Raw genomic sequence first — 23,455 nt, forward strand, 5'->3', positions numbered from 1 at the left:
GAGTGAGGAGGGATTTGATAGCAGCCTTCAACTACCTGAAGGGGGGTTCCAAAGAGGATGGAGCTCGGCTGTTCAGTGGTGGCAGATGACAGAACAAGGAGCAATGGTCTCAAGTTGCAGTGGGGGAGGTCTAGGCTGGATATTAGGAAAAACTTTTTTCACTAGGAGGGTGGTGAAGCACTGGAATGGGTTACCTAGGGAGGTGGTGGAATCTCCATCCTTAGAGGTTTTTAAGGTCAGGCTTGACAAAGCCCTTCCTGGAATGATTTAGTTGGGGTTGGTCCTGCTTTAAGCAGGGAGTTGGACTAGATACCTCCTGAGGTCTCTTCCAACCCTAATCTTCTATGAGTCTATGAAATCTGATTGCCAGCAGCCTCTCTTCTTTGCTTTATAGACGGTAGCCTTTTAATCTTGAGTCTCTATCACCATCATATCTAAACCTATTATCCCCATGTCAGTCGTTCTGGAAGTCTCTCTAGTAAGATCATTCTGTGTTTTGTAAGCAGACACGCTAGGTGTACAAAATGTGCTGAATAAATATCTACAATTACAACAGATAGTGACTGTAGAAAACAGACCTTGGGTTTCCTGGGGTCGATGCAGATTGTGTTACTACGGATATAAGTTTTACCACTCCATTCCACTGGCTTTTTAACTTTAGGCATGCCCCAACACATGGAATAAATGCTTGTTTACATGGGAAAATTATTCTGGAATAAGGTAGATTGGGAATTTAAAGCACAACAGCTATTCTGAAATGAGTGTCCACACAGGGAGTTAATCTGGAATAAGAGTGCCTGTTTTACAGTTTAACTTAATCCACTTTGGAATCCCCATTGCAGAATAGATATTCCAGTCAATTTCCTTATGTAAACAAGCCCAAGTCTCCTTTCTGGGGATTCCATCCTCAGCAATTTAGGGTTAGACCTGATTGGAACATGGGGAGCTTGTACTAAGTAGGACCCATTCAGAGCAGAATATTAAAGGTCCCAAACTTGGGTGACCTCTGTTATGTACCAAGATAGTGTGTGTCAGCTTTGAATGCCATGGAGCCTTCATTGGAGAGTCTTCATTATTTAGATTCAGATAATTAGCAAAGACATTCTAGGAAGCCTAACAATCAGAATCACATCCTGCCTTTGGAATATCTCTGGCTACAGACCCACAAACGCTTGCAGTCCTGCGGGAGAGCAGAGCGGAAGAGACAGACTGCCTCTCTATAGGGCTGAAGAAAGGATGATGCACCTGCCTCAACAGTGGGCTTCGGCATTACATGAGCCACAATGACCTAGGAGGATTAAGCCAGGCTGGGGAGCAGTTTAAATGCAAAGATGGGTTAAAAAGCCATTCAGCCAAGTGCAATAACCCCCACCCAGGCCCCCCACAGAAATGACCCAGAGACCCAACCCCTCACTGGGAGAGGTAGCCCAGCTGGTACGCTCTGGTAAGAGTAACACAATGCCAGCTCTGCAACCAAGAAATGCATTGCCAGAGGTCAAGGGCTCAGAGAAGGACCTGGAGTCACTAAGGCTACGTCTACACTACAGAGCCTATACCGGCATAACCCGCTAGAGCAGATGCAGCTCACACTGACAGAAGGAATTTTTCTACTGGTATAGGAACCCCGCCTCCCTAAACAATGCTAGTCATGCCGACCCAAGCGCTCGTCTGTCGGCATAGCTGCTTCCATGCTGGGGGGTTTGCTGGCATAGCTAGGTCAGTAGGGCTCTGTTTTTTCACATCCCTGACGGACATCACAGATATCATCATAGGTATCATGAAATCATAAGACTGGAAGAGACTTTGAGAGGTCTTCTAGTCCACTCCCTTGCACTCAAGGCAGGACTACGTACTTTCTACACCATAGTATTATCTAGACATAGCTATGCCAATATAAGTTTTAAGTGCAGACCAGGCCCAACAGAAAACGCTGTAAAACTGGGGCTCCCAGGTGAAATCAGAAATATCGCACACAGTGGATAACACTATGGGCCCATTCATTGTACTGGTTGGTTTCTGTGTTCTGAGCAGGTTTACCGCATCCTTCACCCTTCTGGCTAAGGAGGAGGGGATTACTTCTGTCCCCTAATGGGATAAGCCGCATTTGGGACAGGGAGTTCTTGCCAGAGTAACAGGCTATGTGGTCAGAAAGAACAGGATTAATGACTTCTCAATGTGAGCCACACCAGGAAAGTGGAAAAAGCCATAAAAGTGAGTAATTAGCCACTCAAACTCCAGTCGTCCCTGCCAACTGAGCTTGTATTCCTGACGTTTAGCCAAAATCTTAAGGCCTCTTCCCAGCTAAATTTCATGACACTTCACCATCAATCTCCATGAAATTCAAATGAGTCAGTCTCACGAATGTTAAAATATTGGTTGCTTCTGCCAGATGTTACTATATTATAGCCACAGCAGATGTTATTTACAAACAATATTCAGCAACTCCCAGCCCAATGAGGTGTGAGTGCGTCAGTGTAGTCTGTCTTTCAACCTTGACTCTGCGATCTAATGACTGAAGGCAGGAGACTGAACCCCAGGACTCCTGGGTTCTCTTCCAAGCCATGGAAGAGGAGTGTGGGATAGTCACGAGAAAAGGGAGCCAGGTAGTCAAGATTTCTGGGTTCTGTTCCACTGACTTGTATGAGACATTTGTCCAAGTCATTTCATTGTTCTGTGCCTCAGTTTCCCCATCTTTAACACATGGACACCACCATTCATCTTTGTAACGGGCTCTGAGATGTTCAGACAAAAGGGGCTAAAGAAGAACAAGCCGTTGTTATTCTCTGGCTGATAAACTTTATCCTCATGCCCGGCTTGAGTCCCATAATCAAAGAATCCATGCGACAGTCCTACCACTTCCATTAAAACAAACGACTTGACACAAGCCGACAAATTGTAACTCACGCTGCTCTAGACAAAAGTTAAATGTCTTGAAATGCCTCTGGGGCAGATCTGTGTCAACCGATCCATTGATTTTAAGGCTAGAAGGGACCATTATCATCATCTAATCTAACCTCCTGCCTCACATGGGCCAGAGGACCTCAGCCAAGACTAATCTGTGCACCAAGCCCGTAACTTCTGTTTGAGCGAGAGCAGATCTTTTAGAAAATCCAGTCTGGATTTACAGACTTTAAGTGAGGGAGGATCTATCACATCCCTAAATTGTTCCAATGGCTAATTAACCTGACTTTCAGAAGATAAGAACGGCCATACTGGGTCAGATCAATGGTCCACCTAGCCCAAGGGTAGGCAACCTATGGCACAGGTGCCGAAGGCAGCACGCGAGCTGGTTTTCAGTGGCACTCGCATTGCCTGGGTCCTGGCCACCAGTCTGGGGGGCTCTACATTTTAATTTAATTTTAAATGAAGCTTCTTAAACATTTTAAAAACCTTATTTACTTTACATACGACAATCGTTTAGTTCTATATTATAGACTTATAGAAAGAGACCTTCTAAAAATGTTAAAATGTATCACTGGCCCGCGAAACCTTAAATTAGAGTGAATAAATGAAGACTCAGCACCACTTCTGAAAAGTTGCCGACCCCTGACCTAGCCCATTATCCTGTCTTCCAAGAGTGGCCAAAGCCAGGTGTTTCAGAGGGAACGAACAGGACAGGGAATCATCAAGTGATCCATCCCATCGCCCATTCCCAGCTTCTGGCAAACAGAGGCTAGGGACACTTCCAAACATGGTTTTGCATGCCTGCCCATCCTGGCTAATAGCTATTGATGGACCTATCCTCTATGAGCCTATCTAGTTCTTTTTTGAACCCTGTTATAGTCTTGGCCTTCACAATGTCCTTGGGCAAAGAGTTCCACAGGTTGACTGTGCATTGTGTGAAGAAAAAAACCCCAAACCCTGTGCCTTACTTCTGATGAGTTCCCCACCAGCCACACATCCAGTTCAGCTGGGAGGAGCTAGAGCGTCTACCAGTGAAGAAAGTGACGTGGGATCCTGCTTTATAACAACAGCAAGTTTCAGTTTTAAACAGGAAAAATAGCAACTCGCTTTAATTTCAAAGTGTGACACAACCCCACCCCCCATAGTTTTATTTAAACAGTTAAATTTGCCAGTAGCAGTAACATGCAATTAACCTGACCACCCCTCCCACGGAAGCTCAGCAAAGCTGTAAAGCAAATTTATTAGGTGGAAGAACAGCACTTAACTGGCAACTCAAAAGGCAGCGTGATTTTACAAGGTGAGGCAAGAGAAGGGCACCTTTACCCGCCTGGCTGAACAGATGGCCAAAGTACTTCTGCACAAGAGAACTACCCTTTGGTGCACAGCAAAACAGGAAATCCTTCCACCACCCCCAGCCAGCTGGCTGCCAAAGCCGCTGCAAACATGCTCATGTCCAGGCCCCACTGCATCCCCTACACTATCGCCACCCCCGAGTGTTCAAAAATCGTAAGCTCAGCCAAAAACATCATGAGTGGCTTAAAAATCATGGAGATTTAAATAAACTAAGAAGAACGAATTTTGGTTCTGTTTATTTGCCTTCTAGTTCTGGAGACTTTAGGGTTTGTCTTTTCAAGCTTTTCTCTGCAGCCACAAGGGCTAGACACGTTTTTTTCCCCCTTAAAGAAAGGTGAAATTCTCCCATCGTCACCCAACTTCAGGAGCAGGGGCTTTAAGAATATTACAAGCTACCACAAGAGTTGGCAACTAAGAACACAGCTGGTGTCCACCAAGCCTCACACAGACTTTGGCTTGGAGAGGAGCTGAGTGTTTCACAGAGCAGCTCAACTGCATCCATGTCATAATGGCACCGACTTGAAGAGAGTTCAAGGACCGGGCTAAACCGACTTCAGACTTGATTGTGGCCACAGGGGTTCACACGCTGTGACGAAGTGGGACTGGTCTTACTGGGGGCTGGGTACAGAAACTAAGTTCCAGCAGCACAAATGCCTGACACTCTGTCTCCTAGCAACTGATGGCCGGGCCCCTCCCTGCAAAGGTGCATCTAAAGGTGTGCGAGACAAAGGGGTCAGGTGACCTCCTGGCCCGGGAAGGAAGCGGAGGAGAGAGGAGGGGCCGGAGGGGGTGGGGCAGACTGTTGTTGGCTGGGGAAACAGGGGAGCAGGGAGGAAGGGCTCTGATCCCCGAGGGGGGCTGCAAGGCCCCCAAAATGGACCTAACCGGGGGGATCTGGTTATCTGGGCCTGCAAAACCTGTGTTGGACTGTGTTCCTGTCGTCTAAATAAACCTTCTGCTTTACTGGCTGGCTGAGAGTCCTGGTGAATCGGCAGGGAGCCCGGGGGTGCAGGACCTGACTCCCCTACACTCCGTGACAACTGGTGGCAGCGGTGGGATCGACTGCACCCCGTGGACGGCGCTTCCTGCAGTAAGTGACTGGGGAGCAGTAAAACGAAGGGGCGATTCACCCCTGGGCGAGTGTGGCCAAAGAGCAGGACTTTGCAGTAACAGGGCCCCCCGGGGGATCGCAGCGAGCGATCCCAGGGGCGGAGGAGTCTGCTGCTCGACCCTGGCAGAGAGGGGGTGACCTCAAGGACTGGCACTCTAGGGGTCCCCCTGGAACCCGTGGGGAGTGGCGAGCACCCCGGCCTCCGAGTGGCCAGCAGGAAGATGTATGCCAAGAAGCGCAAGTGTGAGCTGGTGGAGCTGTGCAAGCAGAGGGGGCTGCGCAGTGGGAAGCTCACCAAGGCCCAGCTGATTGCCCGGCTGGAGGAGGGAGATCGCAGGAATGAACCGGTCCCTGTCTCTGAGGGAAGCAGCCGGGCAGATGCAGCGCAGGCACCAGTGTCTGTCCCTGCTGGGAGGGGTCAGCCGGCCGCTGAGGGCTCCCTGAGACCTCCCACCCCTAGGCCTAGGGGGAGGGGGAGGAGGAGCCCAGCTACCAAGGGCACCGTGACCCCCCCCGGCCAGCAGGGGATCGGCCCGGCGAAGCTCACCCCCCAGCCGGGGATCGTCCCGGCGACGCTCGGCCTCCGTGGAGCGCAGGCGGCTGGACTTGGAGAGAGAGATCAAACTGAGAGAGCTGGAGGAGAAGCAGAAGCAACGCGAATACGAGGAGAGGGAGAAGCAGAAGCAACGCAAATACGAGGAGAGGGAGAAGGAGCAGCAGCGCAGACATGAGCTGGCCATGGCCCAGCTGAGCAACAGTAAGGCCCCGGCTGCGGTGAGTGAGGGGGGGGCCCAAGCCTACAAAGAGCTTCGATAAGAACTTCCTGGCCCGGCGTAAGGAGGGGGAGGACATAGACACCTTCCTGACGGCCTTTGAGAATGCCTGCGAGCTGCACAAGGTTGACCCTGCAGACAGGATCCAGTTCCTCACCCCCTTACTGGACTCCACCGCCGTGGAGGTGTACAGCCGAATGAAAGGGGCGGAGGCGGGGGACTACAACCTGTTCAAAGAGGCCCTGCTCCGCGAGTTTGGGCTGACCCCGGAGATGTACCGGAAGAGGTTCCGGAGTCAACATAAGACCCGGGAGGTCACATACCTACAACTGGTCAACCGGGCGCAGGGGTACGCCCGCAAGTGGACAGCTGGGGCCCAAACTAGAGAGGACCTGCTTGACCTATTCGTACTGGAGCACCTGTATGAGCAGTGCCCATCGGACCTGAGGCTGTGGTTGATGGACCAGAAGCCGGAGAACCCGCAGCATGCAGGCCGGCTGGCCGACGAGTTTGTGGACCGTCGGGCAGGGGATAGCAGGGAGGCGTCTCGAAGGAGCAGGCCTGCCTCAACGCAGAGAGAGAGTCCCCATGGGACCTCCCAGAAGGAGCCGAGGGAGGGCCCCCACCAAAGGGAAACATCTGGCGTCAGGTCCAGTCGTCCCACTCGAGGGGAACCACGAGACATGGGTTGCTATCAGTGTGGCCAACAAGGCCACATATGGGCCCAGTGCCCCAAGCTCCGGGACAAACTGAGCAGACCAACCCCACACCGGGTCAACTTGGTAGAGACCCAGCCGGAGGAGGGGCAGCGTTCGCAGGAAAAGGGGGCTGGCCGCGTACCACCTGCGAAGGAGGGAGGGGGGCCCCGGGTCGGCCCCTCCGAGGGGCTGGATGCTCCCCGCCCTGAGTTTTGGGTTTACAGGGTGGACACAGGGCTGCCCCTCCGGAGCGAGTGCCTTGTTCCCCTGGAGGTAGACGGGAGGGAGGCCACTGGGTACTGGGACACGGGCGCAGAGGTGACGCTGGCCCGGCCCGAGGTGGTGGGCCTAGATCGGATGGTGCCCAACACCTACCTGACCCTAAGGGGTGTGATCGGAACCCCATTCTGGGGGAAGAGTTACCCCAGGTCATTCCAGTTTCCTGCCCCCAGGGGGAAGCCTTATGCCGCCCGCGCCCTTTCCCCACCCCAATACCCCTGGGGTGCACGCGGGGCTGGGGCCTTCTCCCCACATTCCAGTCTGGGGGGCTGTGATTTGGGCTCTCTCGGTTCAGAGCCCCCCTTCTGACCCTGGCCCCCCTCTGGACAGGCTCCTCGGGGCGGGGCGAGGGTCTTACAGCCATCTTCCCCCTGTCCCGGGCCTTCCTCCCCCTCTGGCAGGGGTCACAGGAGCGGCAGTGCTGCCGGACATGGGCAAAGACTCCAGGCCAGTAATAGTTTTGTAGCAGCCTCTGCTGGGTACGCCAGGCTCCCTGGTGCCCTGAGGGGGGAATGTCATGGGCCCGGCACAGCAGCTGGTGGCGATACTCCTGGGGTACCACCAGCTGCCTCCTGATCCCCCCTGACTCCATCTTCCCTGGGGGAGCCCATTCTCGGTACAGGAACCCCTTCTCCCACAGGAACCTTTTCCGGCCACCTCGTCCCAACAGTCTGCCCCGCCCCCTCCGGCCCCTCCTCTCTCCTCCGCTTCCTTCCCGGGCCAGGAGGTCACCTGACCCCTTTGTCTCCCACACCTTTAGATGCACCTTTGCAGGGAGGGGCCCGGCCATCAGTTGCTAGGAGACAGAGTGTCAGGCATTTGTGCTGCTGGAACTTAGTTTCTGTACCCAGCCCCCAGTAAGACCAGTCCCACTTCGTCACACACGCGTTCTCCCTGGGAGTCAACATTTTCTCTGTTTGGCTCAGCCCACTGGTATGGCCAGATTTGAGGCCTTTAGCTGTTTGAGTTTTGACAGAGACTGGAGAAACAAAACGTTAAACTAAAAAGATGGGCAGACTTTCTCTACGGGGGAAGGGGTGCTCACCACTGACTTTGGGGGGCTGAAAATTGCTCTGCAACACATGAATTGTTTTATAGGAGGAAAAGGTTATCTGTCAAGTTTGGGGGGGAGAGGGGGAATGATGATAAACGTCCTGCTTTCAAAGACCCTGAGCACCCTTTTCTCTCATTGACCAACTGGAGCTGGGGTTGCTCAGCATTTCTAAAAGACAGGTCACAACGCGAGAGCTGCTAATGGACTGGGATAATTCTCTGCTTTGTTCAGAAAGGTTGGGGGGGGGGTTACAGCAGTCTGGGACCCTGGACTCAATTCCTGGGTCATCACTTACCCTCTCTGTGCCTCAGATCCCCATCTGTAAAACAGGGATAACACCTCTGCTCTAATTAGGGTGTTGTGAGGATAAGTGCATTACAGTGATGGGGGATATAGATTAGTTGGAGATCCCTTCTTTCCCTTCATCCTTTCACTGTCTTGCCGAATAATGCTGTAAGCTCTTTGGGGCAGGGACCGTCTCGGGGGTCTGGGCAGTGCCCGAAACAATGGGACCTCGCTCCTGGTTGGTGCCTCCAAGTGCTACCATAAAACAAACCAAATACCACCAGCATTGCCTTTGGGATCTGAGCACATGAAGCCCGTGTTCCATGCATGGACCCATCTATTCGGGAAAATCCTATGCTCAAATGAGTCAGAGGAGGTGGGTACATTTAGCCAGACGCCAGAGTTGCATCGTTAAGGGACAGAAGCAGAGCAACGGCACATTATCCATGGGGAAGCAGCAACGGCGATAGTTTCCCACCACTGTAACTGACCCATTTCTCTAGCTGAGTCTGTTTCAAATTGATTTGCAAACTTCTAGAAATAGCCAGGCTTTAAATGGAGGCCAGAAAGATGCTGACGGTACTTTTCGGTTTGAGCTTTCGCTTCTCCCGTCCCTCTCCCATTTTCCATCCAGATTCACCACATCAAGGCCACAACAGGGCAGCCTTCTGTCAAACAAAGATCAAGGGTCACTGGTGACAGAGGTGGTAGGAGAAATGGGTCCTGGCCCTTGTAAAGAGTTCGAGCATCACAATGTTGCTGGACAGCCAGCTTAAGGCTGAGAATACTATGAGGGAAACCACCTTTGCAAAGAACATGAGATCGTTGGAGACTACAGTTAAGGGAGAAATCATAAGAATGTAAGAATGGCCATACTGAGTCAGACCAATGGTCTCTAGCCCAGTATCCTGTCTTCCGACAGTGGCCAGTACCAGGTGCCCCAGAGAGAATGAAAAGAACAGGGCAATTATCAAGTGATCCCTGCCCTGTCACTTATTCCCAGCTTCTGGTTTAGGGACGGGTTTAGGGACACCCAGAGCATGGGGTTGCGTGCCTGACCATCTTGGCTAATAGCCATTGATGGACTTACCCTAAGTGAACTTATCATATTCTTTATTGAACCCAGTTCTACTTTTGGCCTTCATGTCGTCACCTGGCAACAAGTTCCACAAGCTGACGAGGCGGTGTGAGAAGTAGTACTTCCTTTTGTTTGTTTTAAAGCTGCTGCCCATCCATTTCATTGGCTGACCCCTGGCTCTTGTGTCATGTGAAGGAGTAAATAACACTTCCTTATTCGCTTTCTCCACACCAGTCACGATTTTATAGACCTCACTCATATCCTCCCTTGGACGTCTCTTTTCCAAGCCGAACTGTCCATGTCTATTTAATCTCTCCTCATATGAAAGTTGTTATATACCCCTAATTAGTCCTTCTCTGTACTTTTTCCAATTCTAATATATCTTATTTGAGATGAGGCGACCAGAACTGCACACAGTATTCAAGATATTGGCGTACCACAAATTTATATAGTAGCATTATGATATTTTCTGTCTTAATACCTAACCCTTTCCTCACGGTTCCTAACATTGTTAGCTTTTCTGACTGCCCACCACACACTGAGCTATGTTTTCAGAGAACTATTCACAATTACTCCAAGATCTCTTTCTTGCGTGGTAACAACTAATTCAGACCCCATCATTTTCTATGGGTAGTTGGGATAATATTCTCCAATGTGCTCTACTTTGCAGATATCAACATTGAATTTCATCCGCTGTTTTTTGCCCAGTCACCCTGTTTTGTGAGATAGGTTTGTAACTTTTTGCAGTCAGCTTTGGACTTAATTACCTTGAATAATTGTGTATTGTCTGCAACTTTGCCACCTCACTGTTTACGCCTTTTCCCAGATCATTTGTAAATATGTTGAACAGTGCTGGTCCCAGTACAGATCCTTGGGGACCCTGCTACTTACCTCTCTCCACTGTGAAAACTAACCATTTATTCTTCTCTTTGTTTCCTATCTTTTAACCAGTTTCTGATCCATGTTTTCTTGTACGTTATTGTATACTGGCTCCAGACTGATTTTAAGTATCAAACTGGCACATCTAGTCACTCCTGAGACACACCGCATCGACTCCATCTAGTCCTTCTAGCAGTTCAAGCCACAGATTGAGACCTATCTTTTAGGCATGAATATCCTGCAGCATGTGACACAATACAGCTGAGTAGATTTCATCTCAAGACAATTGTTTAATGTTTAGCTGTGAGTCTAGAAACCCTCTTTTCAACAATGCAGGAAGAACCAGGGACCCACTGTATGAGAATGGAAAGACTCCTCTTCTGTACCCAAAAGCAGGAGACCACGGCAGCCGTACAGGTAGAACCCCCACAGCGCTCCTGCATTGCAAACGCCTCTTGAAAGGCACTACAGGATGACCTGAGCTAACTGAGCTTCACCTTAGATTGCACTGAGAGGGACAACTAACAATTTAAATACAACAAAAATCACCGGTGGCCCATGATGTGGGGGGAGGGGTTCGAGTTTTGTGCTTTGGGGGATGGGTCCTTTTTTTTGTGCTACTGTAATTTTAAAATATCCTCCTATTTTACATGAAAAAGTTGGGGCTTTTTTTGGCTAGTCATTAAAAAAAAAAAAGAAAAATGTGAAGAGGGAACAGTGATAAATTTCACCGGCAGAGTTGTGCCAGGGGAGACGCCTGGCTTGCTCAGAGCTCTGGAGAATTGCTATATATAAAGTAATGAAATATGTATTATGTCTATAGCACTGCCGACACGCTGGGCATTTCACAGACAAGCCCAGGAGGAAGTCGATACCCATGCCCTGAAGAGAGGCTGGCTGCCAAGCCAGGAAACCTGAACTAAACTAAGGTGCCACAAGGACTCCTCGTTGTTTAAACTAAGAACGTTTTCCCCTCACTTGCTTTACCGTTTAAATAAGATGGGTTCCTTCGGCAGCACGAGACAGCCCCATTCACGAGGCCTGGGAACATTCAGCCATTCTAGCAATCCAAGCGGCTCAGCACCCTTACATGCTTTACAATAACCACGAGACACCCCTGGAATGGATACAAATCCTGTCTGTTTGATCACTTCCAATAATATTCCAGCTCAACTACTTCTATTAGCACCATCACTAGACAGACTTGCAGATAAGGCAGGAACCAGCCTTTGTTTCAAGGGAGGGGTTATTTTACAAATCCACCTGTCTGCAACCCCAGACAACTACTTACATTGGGCTGCAGAAGTGGGAAAATGCCTCTAGTTGCCTGCAGGGCAAGCCTTAAAGATTCTGACCAAGGTTTACTTTGCATTCCCCGCAACCATGATGTCTAAATCATTCATTTTATGACACGTCAAATAGGAAGGAGGGTCTTACAGCAGCTTCCAAACAAGAGCCTCAAAGCACTTTCACGGCTGCCTAGAGACATTTTTTTGACCTGGTATAACTAGAACAGAGAGGTGCGTGAATTTTTACCAAGATACTGTGGACGCAATTAGACACAGCCTTACAGGGGCCAGCGAGTTTGTCCCGCAATGCCAAATCATTCTGGATGTTGCCAGGTTTGATACACTCACCCAGTTTGTTTTGGGATGGGGGGAATAAAGACACCAAGCCACACTTTCAAGCAGGATCAGAAGCATGAAGTCTTCCAAACCAGGTCAGTTTCCGAGCCACAAGGAGACATCTCCCATAATAAAGGGGCTCTGTGTCTAAACTCGGCCCAGGAGAAATGAGGCTCTCAAAGAAAATGATGTCAAAGCAATAGAAAAATTTTAAAACTTCATTCAAAAAGATATAAGAGGGCTGGTCTAATGAGTAGGCTGCATCTGCCCACACTCAATAATCAGCGGAGAGAAATTCAATGGGAGTCAGCAGTGACTCAATCTGCAGTGCACAAACCCAGAACGCGCTCCCAATACATAATGAAATTGGGCTTTCTACAGAACAACATACCAGCATGTGCCCTATTGACAAGCTGCATACAAGGGAATCCCAGCATTCTGACACTGCAACTGTCTTGGAAATCTGATCAATGCTTCTGCGGCTGCAGCCCACACTCAGGAACGAAAACAAGGCTCAGCAGGAGAAATCCTCACTTTTGCTTAGGAACTCAAAAGCCAGAAGTAGGTCGTGTTGTCTTTTAATCGGGTTCACTAGGGCTTAGAGAACAGGAGAAGGTGCAGGGGATTGTTTTAAGAGAAACTGGACATTCTGAACCAAGACAAGAGATTTCCCCCGGCACCTTTCTAGGGCACAGTCAGAAAAGCCAGTTCACAGATGGGAGGTTTCCAAAGAGAATGCTGAGTTGCTTATGGTAAACAGCAACCCCAACATCACTTTGAAAGGCATCTGATGTGGTTCCTTTCCTCCAGATAGAGGAAGAAACCTTCCTTAGCCAATATTCAAAGGGAGAGCTACCTGAGACACCTCAGTACAGAACTCAGTCGGGAGTGCTCTAATTTGGGGGAGGTTCTGCGTTAAATCCCGCAACAGGACTTCTGCCCCAGACTCACTGCAGTGGCCTAAGAGGTGCAGCGCTACCCCGAGAGCCCACCTGCTCATCTCCGGCTGCTCCTGTCTAGGGAAGGAGCTAACGATGGGTTACAGAGGGAGTTACTTTCATTTACACCTTCTTAGATGTCAGGTAGATCTACTGCCACAAAACCCCACAGACAAATTATTCACGAGCATGATGAGGTGCCTGTCTCCCGCTGCCCAGGGGTCCGTCTCTCTCGCTCTGTTTTTTATAGGTTTCAGAGTAGCAGCCGTGTTAGTCTGTATCCGCAAAAAGAACAGGAGTACTTGTGGCACCTTAGAGACTAACAAATTTATTTTAGCATGAGGTTTCGTGAGCTGCAGCACATCCGAAGAAGTGAGCTGCAGCTCACGAAAGCTCATGCTAAAATACATTTCTTAGTCTTTAAGGTGCCACAAGTCCTCCTGTTCTTTCTGTTTTTGATGTTACTGAACCAGGCGCTAACAATTGGGAAATCTCAAGCTCTATCTAGGAATTTATAGACTCCTCCTCCCCACTCCCTGCAGCATCTGAGCACCTTACAAACATTAACAAGTCCAACACTCCCCTGGGATGAGTCACTAGCATGTTCCCACTTATGCAGATGAGGAAATGAGCAAAGAGAGGGGAAGTGATTTGCCCAAGGACACAGAATCACAGAAATGTCCAGCTGGAAGGGACCTCGAGAGTTTATCCAGTCCAGCCCCCTGTGCTGAGGCAGGACCAAATAAACCTGGACAAGTCCTGACAGGTGTTTCTCCAACCTGCTCTTAAAAACCTCCAACAATGGGGATCCCACAACCTCCCTCGGAAGCCTGTTCCAGTACTTAACTACCCTTAGAGTTAGCAAGTTTTTCCTAATATCGAACCTAAATCTCCCTTGCAGCAGATGAAGCCCATGTCCCACCTTCAGTGGACACTGAGAACAATGATCATCGTCCTCTTTATAACACCCCTTAACATATTTGAAGACTTAGCACGTCACCTGCTCAGTCTTCTTTTCTCAAGATTTTAACCTTTCCTCATTGGCCAGGTTTTCTCAACCTTTGACAATTTTTGTCGCTCTCCTCTGGAATCTCTCCAATTTGTCTGCATCTTTCCTAAAGGTCATCTAGGGCAGAGCTGAGAATTGGATCTAGACTTCCTGATTCCCATCCGTCCTGAGAGCCAGAAGTCTAAAGTGAGGTTCTGATGGCCACACACACCTTAGATTACAGGTAGAGAAACATTTTTTTTTTTAAATCACCATCAGATTAAAGTCTTGTTTTTAAAAAATAAGTTTCCTTACCAACATAATCTTAGTGCATTGAAACTGGACAAATTTCGTTTTCTGCACCTCCCTCAGCTTAGACAATGAAACTAGACTAGTCATTATTAATAGCCATCGTGTTTATTATGATGGTGCCTAAGGGACCAACCGAGAATAGGGCCCCATTTTATTGTGCCTGTGTCGGATAAGCACTGTGCACATTACAACACTGCAGAAATAAATAATTCCTGTCTTTTAATTAGTGCTTAAAGTGTGTGAGAGGAAGTGGCCACAGACCCACTCAGAGAAACATAATTCAAAATCGAGCCAGGAACACACTTTAAGCACTGGTTACCAAAGTTGCTGCTCCCAGATTCTGATAGCCCCCCCATCCCCTCAGAAACGCTTTTTTTCAGACCACTTTAAAGCAGTGCTTTGAATAGTTCATTTCACTAGGGCGACAATGTTTGGGCTGAAATCGCCAGAGAAGAATGGTTACAGCCAAACAGCAACAACTTTTCACTGGGCACTTTAAAAGTTCATGCAGACATTTGTATTTATCTTAGATTTTATAATCACTTAACTCTACATTCTAATCCAACCTACACAACATTGTCCCTTTAAATGCCACACTGGGTGGAAGGAAAGTGTCTATTCCACCCCCTGCCCTACGGCAGAAAACTAAACCTATGCATGTCTCTATTAAACTGCTACCTACCAAGGACGGATTAATCATTTTTCCAGCACAACACTTCATGGCGACTGTATATAACCAATGTAATTCCCTGCCACCCAAACACAGCAGGAAATTGCCAATTAGGGATTTGCTACAGAATGCATTGTTTGCTCCCATACCTGAGCTTTCATTTCACTTACTGGACATGAAGTTCTTCCTTCAAATCAAAGTTTCAACCACAGCATCTAGTTTGGGGTTCTCAACTTCTGACATCCCAAGGCTGGCTCTCAGAAACTCCAGGGAACTGGGGGTGCTCAGCAATTCTGAAAAAATTAGGCCCCCGAGGACACCTCACACTGGGCTCCTGGAATCAGAGACCACTTCGGCACATTTGGTTGTAACTTTTCTAGTTGCAGTCACCTCCTTCAGGCTGGCAACGCTTCGGCTTGGCGCCGGGCATCAGCCTGTCTGGGAGAAGCCGGGCACCTGGGTTCTATCCACAGCCTCACTGCGTGACCTTGGGCAAGCCACTTCCCCTCTCTGTGCCTCAGATTATCCACCTGTAGAACAGGGCTAACACTCACCTATTACAGTGGGGCTAGGAGGATTAGTACATTAATGCTGAAAAAGCCCTTTTCAATTCCTTCAATGAAAGGTGCCAGAGAAGAGGAAAGTATTATCATTATTCCTCCACAACAGCCACTGCTTCACGGGCCGCTCTGACTCATGCTGGTTCCCCAGTTCCAAGTTTTAGTGCTTTAAAACCAGCTTCGCCCATCAAGACTCAGCCGAGGGCTTCAGCATCCATAGGGTTCAGAGCGCTACTTGCCACACTGCACAAAACAGGAACTTCCTCGGAGCGGCAATACGCTCAAGGAGCTGCCTGAAAACAACGAGCTTTCTAAGGCTTTGGCTACATGGGAATGTTAGACTTGTTCTCCAGGTATGATCTCCCACCCACGCCCCCCAGTATAAGAATGTCCATAGGGGTGTTTATACTTGTATAACTGATTTAAAAAAAAATTCCCCGTGTACACAATCCTGTGAACCCTTTGGGGCAGAAACAGTCTTTTCATCCTGCGTTTATACAGCAGCTAGCACCACAGGGTCCTGACCCACAGCTGGGGCTGCTAGGTAACAGACAAGCCCCAATTCACTGCTGAACAGACTGTGCAACGTATAAGAACGGCCGTACCGGGTCAGACCAAAGGTCCATCCAGCCCAGTATCCTGTCTACCAACAGTGGCCAATGCCAGGTGCCCCAGAGGGAGTGAACTTAACAGGCAATGATCAAGTGATCTCTCTCCTGCCGTCCATCACCATCCTCTGACAGACAGAGGCTAGGGACACCATTCCTTACCCATCCTGGCTAATAGCCATTAATGGACTTAACCTCCAGGAATGTATCTAGTTCTCTTTTAAAGCCTGTTGCCCAATCACTTAGTTTTGTGAGCTCTTTCTGAAGTTCTTCAGTCTGCTTTGGTCTTAACTATCTTGAGCAGTTTAGTATCGTCTGCAAACTTTGCCACCTCACTGTTTACCCCTTTCTCCAGATCATTTATGAATGAGTTGAATAGGATTAGTCCTAGGACTGACCCTTGGGGAACACCATTAGTTACCCATCTCCATTCTGAAAATTTACTATTTATTCCTACCCTTTGTTCCCTGTCTTTTAACCAGTTCTCAATCCATGAAAGGATCTTCCCTCTTATTCCATGACAACTTAATTTATATAAGAGCCTTTGGTGAGGGACCTTGTCAAAGGCTTTCTGGAAATCTAAGTACACTGTGTCCACTGGATCCCCCTTGTCCACATGTTTGTTGACTTCAAAGATCTCTAATAGATTAGTAAGACAGGATTTCCCTTTACAGAAACCATGTTGACTTTTGCCCAACAATTTATGTTCTTCTAGGTTTCAGACAATTTTATTCTTTACTATTGTTTCAACTAATTTGCCCAGTACTGACGTTAGATTTACCGGTCTGTAATTGCCAGGATCACCTCTAGAGCCCTTTTTAAATATTGGCGTTACATTAGCTATTTTCCAGTCATTGGGTACAGAAGCTGATTTAAAGGACAGGTTACAAACCATAGTTAATAGTTCCGCAATTTCAAATTTGAGTTCTTTCAGAACTCTTGGGTGAATATTATCTGGTCCCAACCATTTGTTACTGTTAAGTTTATCAATTAATTCCAAACCCTCCTCTAGTGACACTTCAATCTGTGACAATTCCTCAGATTTGTCACCTACAAAGGACAGCTCAGATTTGGGAATCTCCCTAACATCCTCAGCCGTGAAGTCTGAGGCTATGGCTACACTTGCACTTCAAAGCGCTGTCGCGGCAGCGCTTTGAAGCGCTAAGTGTAGCCAAAGCGCCAGCGCTGGGAGAGAGCTCTCCCAGCGCTGTCCGTACTCCACCTCCCTGTGGGGAATAACGTACAGCGCTGGGAGCCACGCTCCCAGCGCTGGGGCTTTGACCACACTGGCGCTTTGCAGCGCCGCAATTTGCAGCGCTGGAGAGGGTGTGTTTTCACACCCTGCTGCAGCGCTGCAAATTTGCAAGTGTAGCCAAGGCCTCAAGCAAAGAATTAATTTAGTTTCTCCGCAATGACTTTATCGCCTTTAAGCACTCCTTTTGTATCTCCATCGCCCAGGGGCCCCACTGGTTGTTTAGCAGGCTTCCTGCTTCTGATATACTTAAACATTTTGTTATTACCTTTTGAGTTTTTCGCTAGCTGTTCTTCAAACTTTTTTGGCTTTTCTTATTACATTTTTACACTTAATTTGGCAGTGTTTGTGCTCCTCTCTATTTACCTCAGTAGGATCTGATTTCCACTTTTTAAAAGATGCCTTTTTATCTCTCACTGCTTCTTTTACATGCCACCGGCAAATTCACTCTCGATCTATTTTCTCCAGTTGAACATCAGGTTTGGCCATTGTTTCATTTCCAGGGATAACTGCAGCCAATTGGCTATTCCCAGGAGTCAACGGGAGACACCTCCTCACAAGCCAAGTAATGAGGTGAAAGAGGATGCTGCATGGACTCTGCTCATCCTGGGACACGCATCCTTTCCAATCCTTCTCCTCTTAGCCATTCATTTCCCTGCTGCCCTGAGTTTCATCCTGGGCTTGTTTGTCTGGTCTCACTCAGAGTCAGGGATCTTTCAACCTGCAGTTTGTAAAGTGCCAGGTACAGATCTGGAGCCGTAACCCAGTAACAGCCACATTTTTTTTCAGGATTTAAAAAAAAAATTGGGCCATTTTGGCTAAAGTTTTCAAAAATGCCAAGTCCCATTTTCACAAGGGACTTAAACACCCTAATAACTGTGGCCCCAGGCGCCTAAAGATGCAGATCGGCGCCTAGTAAGATTGTCCAAGCACTCAAATCCCATTGATTTCAGGGGGAGTTAGGTGCCCAGGCATTTCTGAAACTCCCACTAAGTGCCTAGCTACATCTTTAGACCCCTAAATACCTTGTAAATCTGGTCCTAAGTCCCTGTTAAAAGTTTTACCCTTTAAAATTAAATGTTAGTTGAGTTTAATACAGGCAAAGTAGCTCAAATAACAAGATACATAGCACTTTTATAGCACCTTTCACGGGAGGATCTCAAAGCTCCTGTGCAAACATTAAGCCTCCAAACTCCCTTGTGAAGGAGGAACATTTTATTACACTCATAGCTCAGATTGCATAACTGAAGAGACAGGTGAAGCGACTTGCCCAAAGTTACCCTACAAATCATTGACAGAGGCAAGACTGGAAGCCAGGTGTCCAGGCTCCTGTTCCCCTCTCTAAACTGTACCAAACACCGCTTTGGCTTAAAGACACGCAGCAGACAGCAGCAAGACACTGCAAAGGCGGAAAACTCAACTGCTCTAATCAAACAAGCTGCCAAGTGCAAAACTCATCTGCTGAGCAGCCACACAGCATCCCCCAGAGATCTGAAAGCAGAGCAAGGAGACGCTCTGAGCTCAGGAACTTGGGGGTGAGCAGACAGAAAGCCTGGGATGCTGAGGAATTTTGACAGGACATGATTTAGGAGAGGGAAATCAGGCTGGATCATTAATCCAATCTGTCCCGAAGACACAGCTATCATGAGGTTTGCATTATCAGCTTTGTGAATGAGCAGGCATGTTGCTCTGACTTTCCGTAGGACCTGGGTTTAATAAAGTAACTGTGATGACAGATGCAAAAAGCTAATTTGAGGCTACTTTTCTTCTCTGCTGCTCCAGGAGCCTGGATATTATCTGCCTTGGCTCTTATTAAAATCCCCAGAGATCTCAATTCTGCAGCAGCACTAGTTAGTCTAAATTTAGCAAGGTAATGGAAAGAGTTAGAAGGCATGCAATTCATTTTAATATCTGCACCTTTAAAATCACTCAGAAATTAGCTGCCTGGCAACATAAAGCAGTCATCCAGAAAGAGAAAAATAATCAAGATATACGCTAGATTATCAATTGATACAGATGCTAATGATCCTAATTACAATACTCACTTCAAGAGCCTACAATGGCCAAATCTTTGACAAAAAATGCTTGCATGCCAAAGCGCGTAGGGAAAACGGCAGCGTTCAGGACATTTTAATAACCTGGTGTTAAATTACGGAGCAAGACTGTATCAGCAGCTCTTCTGCCAGTGTTTTCACATGTCACACAAAGTAAAGGTACACTGATAATCACGTTTATTTGGGTTCCTTATGGACACTGGCCATATACTGGGAAGTCACGTGGCAGGTTTCTCAAAGAAAGAATCAATTGGTCCAGTCACTACAACTGGGTTAACCTGCCTGACTCCCATGGAACTCTTGCTACACCAAAGTTATACGCAAAAACAGTTCTCTTACCTTTCATCACATGCAATAAACGGACACCCAAAATAGATGGCCTTTTGGCACGGAAGTGAAGACACCCACAGAGGTCGTTGCTCCTCTCACCTGACTGGTAACCGGACCCAATTCACAAGAGGGCTACCGCACGGAGCAGGAAATGCAAGTAGGGCTCTTCCAAGTCATGTCCAGGGGGGCTGCTTGGCTCTTCATTAGACTCCAGCTATTAAAGGAAAAGCTCACTCTAATAACGCACTGCTGAAACAGACGGCTGCCAGACACTCTGAAAAGGGCCCAGCAAAATCTCTACTTCGACTGCAAGTTCTTTGAGGCAGGGACCCTCATTTTGTTCTGTATTTGTACAGCGCCTGGCGCAACGGGATCCTGGCCTGTGCCTAGGGCTCCTAAGCGCCACTACAACACACACGTAATAAGAGGTTACAGACATACCTCCCAGAAGGCTCTGCAGTTCATCAGCATCCCGCAGTCAGGCGCCAGAAAGGCAGCCAGGAGTCACCACCCCACATCGCTTGCTGGAAACAAGCACTTGGCACTTCAGAGTCTGCCAGTTTGCTGCCACAGCGTCAACTCTTTTGTGATGCGGTTGTATTTTATTTTAAAGTAGAAAGCGTCCAAGGGCCAAACTAGAGTAACTCCCTCCCCCTTCCCTCCTCGTCAGAGCAAGAAACACTGATGGGAAAAGTGAAGACTGCAGCGTCTGCCAACTCCAAACATTAACGGCAGGCACTTACACGGTGCCCCCTGCTGCGGTGTGCTCTATGCCGGCAACGTACGGCAAAGTCCAAAGTACGCAGGCCCCATAGCACCTGCCAGCAAAGGGGTCACAATAAATCATCTAGGGTCTAAAATTAAAGTAGTTAGCGGCTTTTCAACGCCGCTCTCCTCCTTTTTGCTTACTGCTTGTTTGTCGACGTTTATACAGGAAACAACACTTGCCCTCTAAAAACATACTGGACATGCCAGGCTTATCTAAGTCACTGCGGACACCAGAAATAAGAGGCCCTAATACTGAGTCTAACTGTCAGAGCAGGACATTGAGAGTCAGGCCTCTTGGGTTCTTTTCCCAGCTCTGTCCCTTGGCACTTTGGCCAAGTCCCTTCCCCTCTAGGGGCTTCAGACTCTCAGTCTGTGATATAAGGTTCCTGCTTCCCTACCTCACAGGCCTACTAAGAGATTCACTGTTCTTAAGAGCTTTGAGATCCGCAGAGGACAGAATCTAGAGGAGGATAATGGGCTGTTACTATTGGAAATTTTTCAGAACAGGTTTGATAAACACCTGCCAGGGGTGGTCTAGGTATGTGAGGTCCTGCCTCAGGGCAGGGACTGGAGTAGACGACCTCTCGAGGTCCCTTCCAGCCCTGCATTTCTAGGATTAGAAACTAGCATTATGCAGAATAGAAAGCGCTTTAAGACAGAAGTAGCTACTTTACTCTTTATGAATTACACTTAAACAGCGAAGCTTAAACCGCTTCATGACAGGTGGAAAGTGTGATCCGAGGTCCCTTCTCCCTCTACAGACCTTAATGCCACCACATCAGAGGCCTGCTGCTCCCATTTCAGTCTCAATATAACACAAACCTTCAGCACACCACACCGAGCTGCCGCAGTATGTCACGGATGAACTTCTTAATTTTTATTTTTAAAAAGGCTTGGGCCAACACAAAGGTTAAACACCGCTGGCATTGACAGAGCCTACTTCCAGCCAAGATGAAAATCCATTTCTGGGACTGTGCAAGCAAGCAGAGAAATCTGAACACCTTCTGTCTTTTGATTAGCTTTGGGCTCCGAAGGACAGGTTATAGGGTCTGACCTTGCGGCCACTGGGGAGCTTTGTCTTGCTTTCAACAGGCACCAGATCAGACCCATGCTGCTTAAAGCTTCGGCCCTCAGAGAACAAAAATAAACCTCTCTTTGGTAGAATCATTTCTAGCTCAAGATTTTAGCTCCCCCAGAAAACGATGATCTGCCCAGCTATGGAACTCTAACATGGATCAAGTGTTTTATCAACAGCTATGTTCATTCAAAAAAAAAAAAAAAGTAGAATGAAGAATTCTCTACTCTTCCCAGTTTTGACCGAGATACTGCACCAAGTGAATCAGCAACATGACAGAAATGGATTTAAAATAAATAGAAATCCCAGAGCTGCCCTTTCACTAATGGGTGCAGTTGGCATATTCTATAATAAACAGGTAAAAATTACAATATTAAGATATATGGTGTTCATTAGTATTTTCCACTCTTCTTCTGGACTAATATAAAATATTGAATACAGCCCCAAAATCTAATGAAAACAACTTCCCCGACTGAGCGACCACATTCAGGATCAGCGGAGTTATCCATTACCACTGAGCCATGGCTGTTCTCAGCAAACATGCCCAGACTGCTACTCAAAACATCAAACGCTAGGCCAAGATTTACAAAAGAGACTCGTTATTTTGGGAACCCAACTTGATACCCCTTAAAGAAAGTGATGGAAAGGGAAAGGTAGAACGGGAGAGCCTGGGCCAAAGGGATGATGGCATCAGGAGAGTATAAAAGTTGAAAGTGGGGGGAACTCACTCCCCACATCCTCCCCAGTGGTTTAGCCTACAGATTGCCTCCTTAAGAACCCTTAATAATAATAATATAGAGAGATATACCCATCTCATAGATCTGGAAGGGACCCTGAAAGGTCACTGAGTCCAGCCCCCTGGCTTCACTAGCAGGACCAAGTACTGATCTTGCCCAAGATCCCCCTCAAGGATTGAACTCACAACCCTGGGTTTAGCAGGCCAATGCTCAAGCCACTGAGCTATCCCTCCCCCCTTCTTTCTCTCTGTCTTCAGGCTAGAAATGTAAAAGTTTTCCCGCAAGCTTTCAACAAACATTGCAGAGTGCACAATTTCATGCTAATGCAAGAACAGAAACGTATCGTATGGAACGTTGCAGTAAGAGCTTTTCTGTGCTTCTAGACCAGGTGAACAGGTCCCATGTGCTTGAAGCTGGGAGGTGCATCAGACAGAAAGGATGAAGCTCGAAGAAGATGAAATTTCACATGGCTGATGCTCAATAGGCGACACTTCAGGCATGGCGTTAATGGAGTAATGCAGTGTCTTGTAAGAGAAATTCTAGTCACTGCATCTAACTACAGATCACTAGAAACAACCGGTATGTGTCAAACAGAAGTACGAATAATTATCGAGCGGGAACCCCTGTCTCAGCAATCTGATCGCACTGTCGTGTGGTTACAGCACTGGACTGAAACTCATGGGATCTGGATTCAAATCGTAGCTCTGCCACAAATTCCTGTATGAATATGGGAAACTCATTTAGTCTTTCCTGGCCTCAGTTTCCCTTTTGTAACATAAGCCAAACAAATTCTCCTCTTATCCTCTCTCTGTTTAGACTGTAAACTCCAAAAAGGTTCCTGCATTCAAATGCCAAACTGCATCTCCTGCCTCTAAAACTGCATCACCGGATTGGACTTCCTGCTGGGAAATACCATGAAAGAGAGACCACTGCCAGTCGCACTGAAGGAGGTATTCAGAAGAATGACAGGTAGTTTTAGAAACTCTTCTGAGACACCATTTTTAATGCATATCCTCTTATTCAGTAAATACTCAATTACAGTTCTATGGAAACTCTTGCACAACGCTAAAAGTGCCAGGTAACATTTAAAATGTTATGCTGCTCTGGCTCCCCATTTCCAAATT

At 47.8% G+C, this 23,455-nt stretch overlaps 1 protein-coding gene across 3 annotated transcripts in view; it reads right to left on the reverse strand.

Moving 5' to 3' along the window:
• Nucleotides 1–23,455, reverse strand: part of R3HDM2 (R3H domain containing 2) — a 115,133-nt gene that overhangs the window by 81,527 nt on the left and 10,151 nt on the right. The window contains exon 1 of one of the 3 annotated variants that reach the window (XM_044994696.1): nucleotides 19,761–19,965. The exons of 1 other annotated variant lie outside the window; for it this stretch is intronic. The gene's annotated coding sequence lies outside the window, so the exon portion shown is untranslated. Of the gene's footprint in view, nucleotides 1–19,760; nucleotides 19,966–23,455 lie in introns of those variants that run through there. One more of the 3 variants, XM_044994697.1, reaches the window with a different exon arrangement.

This window comes from Mauremys mutica, chromosome 20 (assembly GCF_020497125.1).
Source record: "Mauremys mutica isolate MM-2020 ecotype Southern chromosome 20, ASM2049712v1, whole genome shotgun sequence".
Classification (NCBI taxonomy): domain Eukaryota; kingdom Metazoa; phylum Chordata; order Testudines; family Geoemydidae; genus Mauremys; species Mauremys mutica.